The sequence below is a fragment of the Blastomyces gilchristii genome, assembly GCF_000003855.2.
Source record: "Blastomyces gilchristii SLH14081 genomic scaffold supercont1.2, whole genome shotgun sequence".
Lineage (NCBI taxonomy): Eukaryota > Fungi > Ascomycota > Eurotiomycetes > Onygenales > Ajellomycetaceae > Blastomyces > Blastomyces gilchristii.
Genome location: NW_003101681.1, coordinates 129,179 through 137,759, shown reverse-complemented (window position 1 = coordinate 137,759; position 8,581 = coordinate 129,179).

Below are 8,581 nucleotides of genomic sequence, written 5' to 3'. Positions count from 1 at the left end.
ATTCATTTAAAAATAGAAATATGAGAATAGTGTGATCTTCAAGTTATATAAATGATATTAGTCTAGTCTACAGCTCAAAAACTATCAAAGAGAATTTGAAAGTAATTGAAGAAGCTGTAAAGAAAATCTTTATTAGAGCAGATATTAATCAAATTCAATTTAATATGAATAAAACTGAGTTAATTCACTTCTTTCTGAGATTCAATGAGAAAGAACTATCTCTAACTCTTTTAAATAGAGAGATTAAACCCAGTGTAAATATCAAATGATTAGAAGTATGATTAAACTTCAAGTTAAATTTTAAATATCATATTCAACAAAGAACTGTCAAGGCAGAAAGACTATTGAATAACATAATCAGACTATCAAATACAGAGAGAGGTCTATTCTTCCAGGCTATGAGACAGTTATATATAGCCTGTATTACATTAGTAGCTGATTATGAAGTTCAAGTTTGATGAAATAATCAAGAGAATTTCACTGAACTCTTTCAAAGTCTGTAAAACAGAGCCTTGAGAAGAATTCTGAGAGTATTCAAATCATCTTCTATTAAAGCAATGGAAATTGAAGCTTCAATTCCTCCTTCTGCTATTAGATTTAAAAAGGCCTGTATGAACTATGCTCTGAGAGTTGTAAAGATGAGCTCAAATTATATAATCAGAGAAAGAGTCTCTTCTTCATTTTCATCAATTAACTCTGAAAATGAACTGAATTGAAATAGATTTCTTGATTGAAATGAAAATAATTCTTCAAAGAAAATGTCTTCTCAACTGTACAGACTATACTCTCTGATTAAAAATCAATTTTCTTCTTTAAATGTTGAAAAAGTTGATCATGAGAAGTTATCTCTCTGAAGAGAAAAGCTTGAATCTCTTATAGACTTACAAATAAGTGAACTATTAAAAGAGAAAGAATATGAACAGTATTTAAAGAGAATTTCTACAATCAATATAAAGAACTCTATTCTGATTTATTCAGATGACTTAAAAAATGAGAACTTGAATAGATTAGATGCAGACATTGCTTATACTGAAGATAATATCAATTTTATCTCAGATTTCTGAAATCTAGGCTCTGAATGTGAAGTCTTTGATGCTGAACTATTTACAATAGTGAAAGCTTTCAAACTCATTGAAATAAAATCTCATAAAAGAGGAAATTGTTTGAAAGAGGCATGAATATTCTCTGATAGTCAAGCTGCTTTAAAAAGACTTAGAAATAGTCAGATTTATAATAGTCAAATGAATCTTGAACTGATCTTAAACTCTATTTTGAAAATTCAAAAGAGAAGAATATCAAAGCTGATAATTCATCTGCACTAAGTTCCTGCTCATATGAATATTCATGACAATGAATTGACTGATTCAGCTGCAAAAAAGAGTGCAGAATTAAGCAGATCTATTCAAAAAATTATGTCCTGGTCTTTTATAAAGAGAAAAATAAAAGAATCTTGTTTAGACAAGTGGAATGAAAGCTGGCAGAAACAAAAGAAGAGTATACATTATTCAAGATTTGAAACAAAACCCAAGTAGAAATCTTGTTCAATTAAATATAAAAAGAAAATATTCTCATCTATAATACAGCTGAAACTAGGACATGGCTATTTCAAATCTTATATACAAAGATTTGATGATAGATTTGACTCAATAGAATGCTCATTCTGCAATACAAATGAGAATTCTGAGCATATTATAATGCACTGTGTATTATACAATAGTCTCAGAGTCAGATTGAAAGAGAAGTATGATCTAAATCAATTAAATATGAGATTCTTATTCTCAACTGAGACAGGAATTAAATACTTAATAGACTTTCTATCAGAAACTCAAGCAGTTACAAGAAAATGACTAAATTCAGAATTATCTGAATATGAAGAGGAGGAAATCAACCAGATATAGTCTGTTAAAACAGCTATATACTATCTTTTAATAATTTGTTTTGTTACAGTCTTTCTTTATTTTATCTTTTCATTTCAATTTCTTTCTATCTATCTATTTAATGTGTCTATCTTTAAGACTGTGTTCTCTTTTCCTTTGTCATGATATTGTCAAATGATTTCAAAGTATGAGATGATGTTAAAACACTGCAATTTGTAAACAGTTTTTGTATTCTGAGCTGGAATTTTCTGATTTTATATATCTGAAATTGATGAATGTATAATAGTTAACTTTACAGATATAGGAAAAACCCTGAGAACTAAAAGTTCTCAGGTAGATGTCATAGTCTCTGACTGCATACATCTATAATTGAAGAATAATAATAATAATAATAATAGTTTAAACATATATTTTTATATAGAGTGATAATTTAGATTATCTGTAAATAAGACATCACTGATAGCTTTAATAATATCAGATTTGAGACTAAGTTATAAAGATTTATCAATATTATTATTATCTTAAATAGTGAGATTCTTTATATTATATGAATAAGATATTATTCTATTCATCTCTGATAAGTAATATTCTGATGAATTTATTGTGAATATAACTAGTTTATTCACTGTATATATAATATTAAAGTAAGTTATTATCACTGAGTAGATACAGAAGCTGATATATTATTAATAATAACGAATTTTTACAGATATAACTAACTTGTTAAAAGGCTTTAACAGAGTGTTAGTAAGGTATAAGCCTTGTAGATATATGTAAACTGACTGTGTAATTATATCTAAGATTAGAATTAAACTTTATAGTTATTATATTATCTAAAAGTATTACTTCTAATCATGATTTGTATTCATTACATTAATTTTAAATTATATTATTTCAAATATTAAAGATCTCAGATTGACTTTTTAAATAAAAATCTAGTCTTAGATAAAGAATATATTTAAATTCTTAGTTATATTTTCATTCTAATCTCATTATTAAGAATGATATTAAATAAGACTATAAAATTATTTCTCACTTATATAATATCATAACTGTAAGAGGCCTACGCTGAATAGATCAGTATGATATTTATAGATCTTATATAACAAAGTGAAAAATATTAAAGAAGAAAAAGAAGAGAAAGTGCAAGAATCAGTAATTAAAGTAAATATTTATATACATATATGATAATGTACACAGTGAAGCTTCAGAGCAGGAGAATTTATACATGTTTATAATAGCTAAGAATCAGTGATTGAGAATGACTGAGAATCAGAGCTTTCAGTAGAATCTATAAAGTGTAATGAAATAGTCTATATGATTAATCAGATGCAGTCTGTCATATTAACTTCTTTCTTTTCTGATTATGTATAGCTCTCATTGATTAAGGGCTGCAGTCTCAGATAATACAGAACTCAGCGTTCAGATCGGATGATTATAGTTAACTTATTTTACAAGATATTATCAGCTGCAGCTGTGAGATCTCTTATTAAGAATATTCCCAATCTCTCACTCAAGTTCACTATCTTCTTCTATGATCTCTGGCAGCTGTCAGTTGAAAATCAGTTAAGAAGAAAATGAGTCAGTGATAGTACAGTGAAGCAAGCTTGTATGAAACATATTATAAATTTCTGACAGAGTATAAAGACAGTAGTTATAACTGTTTAAAACTTCTATCACTGTGTATTTTCTATAATAATAATTCAATGTGTAGAATGAGTATGTGATCTATATATTTTTAAGATTTAATTATATAAGATCTTCTATTGTATACTGTTCTGTGAGTTCTTGTCAAATATTAACTTGATCTTCTTAATCTTGTTTCACAGTTGTTATAGAGGTCTCTGCTCAGTCACAGATATCTCAGAGCTTCATTACTATATTATCAGTGATCTGAATCAGACTGCAGAAGTTTGATATGAAATATGTAATCTCTAGAAGATTTAACACTTTCATGTGAAATTCATGTATAAGAAAGAACAGACTTATATCTGTTAAAACAGTATCTCAGCTATTGATAGTAATCTCTGTGTATAGAAGAAGATTATATCAATTATCTTATAAGTAATTATAGAACTTATAAAGATAATTCTTTACAGTCTGAATTATCTGTTCTAATATATTATCAGTCTCAGAGTGATAGATAGTTGATAAACAGTATATAATTTTAAGAACTTGACAGATTCTTATTCAGAGAGTACTCATGAATTGAAAATCTTAATTTAATACTATAGATCTCAGTAATTCATATATCTGATAGAATAAGCTCTGTAGAAAAGCTTCAGTAACTTATTCAGTATTTATCTTATCACAAGATTTCAATATTATGTCATTACTTAATCAGTTCAAATGATCAGAATGTTTCTATAATTCTTACTCTTAGAGAGATCAACAGCAAAGTTAATTATCACATCTTATCAGATTCTATCAGAGATATTAAGTGACTTCAGCAGGTCCTTTCTACAGTTTTTTCATAAGATAATGAAAGAATAATAATTGCAGTTTTAGATAAAATATCTGATACTGTTTAATATCTCAGATCAGTAGAATTCTTAAGACATTATTCAGTACAGTTATTCATAATCTGAATGACTGATTATACACAAATCATGCATCTCTTGTATTATTCAGATGTGTCAGAATTTGAAGTAAGAGACTTAGCATTATTCACAGAATTGTAGAGTGTTATTATTATTAATTAAATATTCTGAGATATCAGTTCTTATACATAGTTTTGAAGAAAATCAGAGTGCTTCTTAACATACTGCTTTGATAAGTGTTTGAAGAAGTTCATCAGTTTGAGCTGCTGTATATCATAGTTCATCTAGTATAGATTCAGAAGAAGTTAAGATATCAGTGACAGTTCTAATCAGAGAAGTGTGTATAGTGTTATAAGCTATTTCATCTTAATTAACTAATATCTTCAGATTTAAAAGCTGATGCTCTCAGTTCATTCAGTAAGTATCTGTTATATCAGATAGTATATCTTACTCTCATTATAAGAGAATATCTGTAATCAAGTTCTGACTGTCAGAATAGTAGTGAATTATAAAATAAAAGCAGCTTAAGAACTCAGATTATCATATCTGTTATTCAGTGAGTTTATAAGTAGTTGTAAAGTGCTTGAGATTCTTATGATCTGTGATTATCTTAAAGTCAAAGATGCTTCAGAGTTCAGAGTCTCATTCTTCTAGACAGTGTATAATTGTGAGAAGTTTCTTATCATAGATCTCATAATTTCATTCAGTAGAACTCAGTTTTAGATATGAAGATACATGATTGTAAGACATCTTTATTATTATATTACAATATAGCTTCTTCTGTGATATAGTCAGAGAAATTAACTTCAACAACTATTTTATAATTAGAGTCAAATATTATTAACAGAGAGATGTTGATAAATATCTTCTTTATCTGTGTGAATGCAGCTTCAGTGTCTGCTAATTACTAAAATACTGAGTTCTTTCTGATAAGTTCTGTAAGTGATCTCATGATATCTGAGAAGTTTTGTATAAATTACTGATAGAAGTTAGTAAATTTAATGAAGCTTTATACATCTTTCACAGTATACAGAGCTTCTCATTCAAGAATAGCAGAGACTTTCTTAGAATTTATTCAAATTCTCTTATCAGCTTCTATGATAAAACTCAGATATTTAATACTCTTGACTTTAAAATCACACTTATTAATATCTATTGATAGTTCTGCTTCTCATAATTATTATGATACTTTTCACACATGTTTTCAATGTTCTTTTCTGAACTTATCAGTGAAGATAAGAATGTTATCAAGATATACAGATACAAATTCATTAAGAAAATTCTAAAGTGCTCAGTTAATATACTTTTGAAATATACTAGAAGTGTTAGTCAGTTCAAAGAGAGTAACTACTTATTCAAAGAGATTATAATATGTCTGAAATACTGTAAGTTATTCATCTTCTTCAGTGATATGAATCTTATGAAATACAGTGATGATATCTAGTTTTATAAATCATTGAGCTTGTTCAATGTGAGCTAGGGTTTCATTGATCAGAGATAAAGAATAGTGATTCTTCTTAGTTAATATATTCAATTCTCAATAGTTTACACAGAATCAGAGTTCTCTGTCTAATTTCTTTGCAAAGAGAATAGAAGCTGTGACAGAGAAATTGCTAATATATATGAATTCTTTATTCAACAGATTATTGAGTGTCTTTTGAAGAAGAAGAAGTTCATCTTGAAACATGTTATAAAGAGAGTCTTATGATGATTCAGAGTTCTTACTATTCTTTTTTTTCAACTTGATACTGTGATTCACTTCTGAACCTTGTAAGAGAGGTATATTTGTAACATTATTATCTTATCAGAAGATATCTAGATATTCATAATATTATTAAGAGAGTTTTGTACAAGAATCTGTTATTATAATACAGAATACTCTTTCTAGAGTCTTTTTAACATTGATCAGACTGATGGAGTAGATTATTATGTAATTCTGCTATCAGTGATCTTATCAGTGATTCTGTCAGTGACTTCTTTTTCAGAGTATTTCATATGTGTTAGCAGAGATCTGTGTCAGGTTCATGATTTTAAAATGTCATCTTTGTGAATTCTATCATTGTTAGAGAATATCAAGCTTCTGTTTTAAGCATTCAATAAGATGTCTTGTTCAGATAGTCAGATAAGTTCTAATATAAGATTATAATTGAGATTATTAACTTTATATGCATAGGCATCTTCACATTAATGTTCTCTGACATCTATGATCAACTTCATCATGTAATGAGTATAAATGTCTTTTGAGTCATCAAATTCTGTGAGAACTCAGAGTTTTAATAAGAAGATATACTGAAGATTATAATATCTTACAACTGAAAATTTAATTATTGTATAGTGATATAGACTGCTATCTATCATAGTCTTCATATTATACATGTTATTCATCACAGTAGATACAAGAATCACAATTATTTTCATCTTTTCTTTAAATTATTATTATTCAATCTCTTCAAGCTTCTGTTTATGAATTTGAACAGAAGCTAATCTTTTCCCTGTTTTATTAAAGTGTTCTCATAGTTATCTTCTGAATCTTCCTTCAATGCAATGTAATTGACATGAACAGGTGTTAATTCTTTCTTTGAGTGAGAAGATACTAATCTTTCTCACAAGTGAGAAGATGCTAATCTTTCTCTCAAGTGAGAAAACATATAGATCAATCAGTAGTTGAAAGTAATATATTCTAATCAGTTACAGTTAATGCACGCCCCGGTGGCCGAATGGTTAATGCGGCCACCCGGTAGCACCTTGGCGTGGGAAACCAAGGCGCGTGGGTTCGAAACCCGCAGGGAATACATTAAATGCGGAACTCAAGCACCTCAGGTTCCTAATAAATACAGAGGTGTACAAATCGCTCCAATGAATTGCTCTATGTTCCTGGGCTGGGAAGTTATTATCGCATGTATCTAATTGTCACTCCTTTGTATTTTCCTATGTTCTTGTTATCTTGGCGTGGTCTCAACACCTGTATTTCCTCCTGTATAACCAACACTTGACCTGTATTTAACATCACGCAAGGACTCATCATAAGCTCCGCTTGCATATGAGTATAATGGAAGAATAATAATAATAATAATAACAGTTAATGCACACTTCATGTTAACATCAGTCAGCAACTTCTTCAGAAGTGATCTCAGAAACTCAGAAGTCTGTTTAAACAGCAGAGACTCTTGCTTATATGTAGATATTCAAGTCTACTCAGTTCATGACATCTGCATCATTGTTGTTATTCTTCAGCACAGATATCAGTATATGAGTGACTGAGATGTAATGTCTTCTGTCACTGTTCTGTATACTCTTGAGCTTGGCAAGATGATTATTCAATGTCTGAAGTTATGTGCAGAAATCTTCATAAGTTAAGTCTTTGTTTACACTTATAAGAGTCAGTAAGAGTTTGAAAGTTAATGTCTTCTTGAGCATGCTAATCTTTATCTGATTCTCTTAAGATTGATCATCTGCTTCTAGAATCTTGATGTCAAAGTCAGGGATAAATGTTATGAGAGAAGTGTTTCTCTGTCAGATACTCTGTAATCAATCTAACACTTTCTGTTGCATGACAGTGTCTTGAAACAGGACATTGAGATGTTTGATAATATTATCAGGTGTTTGCAACACTGGTTTACATGCCTTTATTTATGAATGAAACTTCTGTTTCACACAATTCTTCAATTATTCATTGATATATCAATTTTGATTAATTAGTGAACTGATGACATCTCTATCTACACTCAGTTTTATGAGTATTTCCAACCTTCATGATGAGTAGAGAGTGAGATCAGAAGTATTAAAATATGCAGAAGTATCTAAGTGTTCTTTCAGTGCTTGTATTGTATTCAATTCTATCAGTGTTGAAATTGCGTGAATTTCTTATTGAGTTAATTATTGAATTTCCTTATATTGAAGTTGTTGAGTCACATGCATGTCAGCTATTTATTATTATTATAATTTCAACATTGCTTAAAGTCACTGTGATATTGCATCTATGCTCGCATTCAAGAGTTCTCTCATATTATCATTAGACATGTTGTTTATTAAATGTGTAATAACTGTGAAATTTGAAGAAGTGTAATTATATAAATATCTCATACATCTAGAGTGTCAGAACTCTCAGGTCTTTCACTGACATTCTCTCCGTAAGATCTTATTATGAGATCAGAGTGACTGATA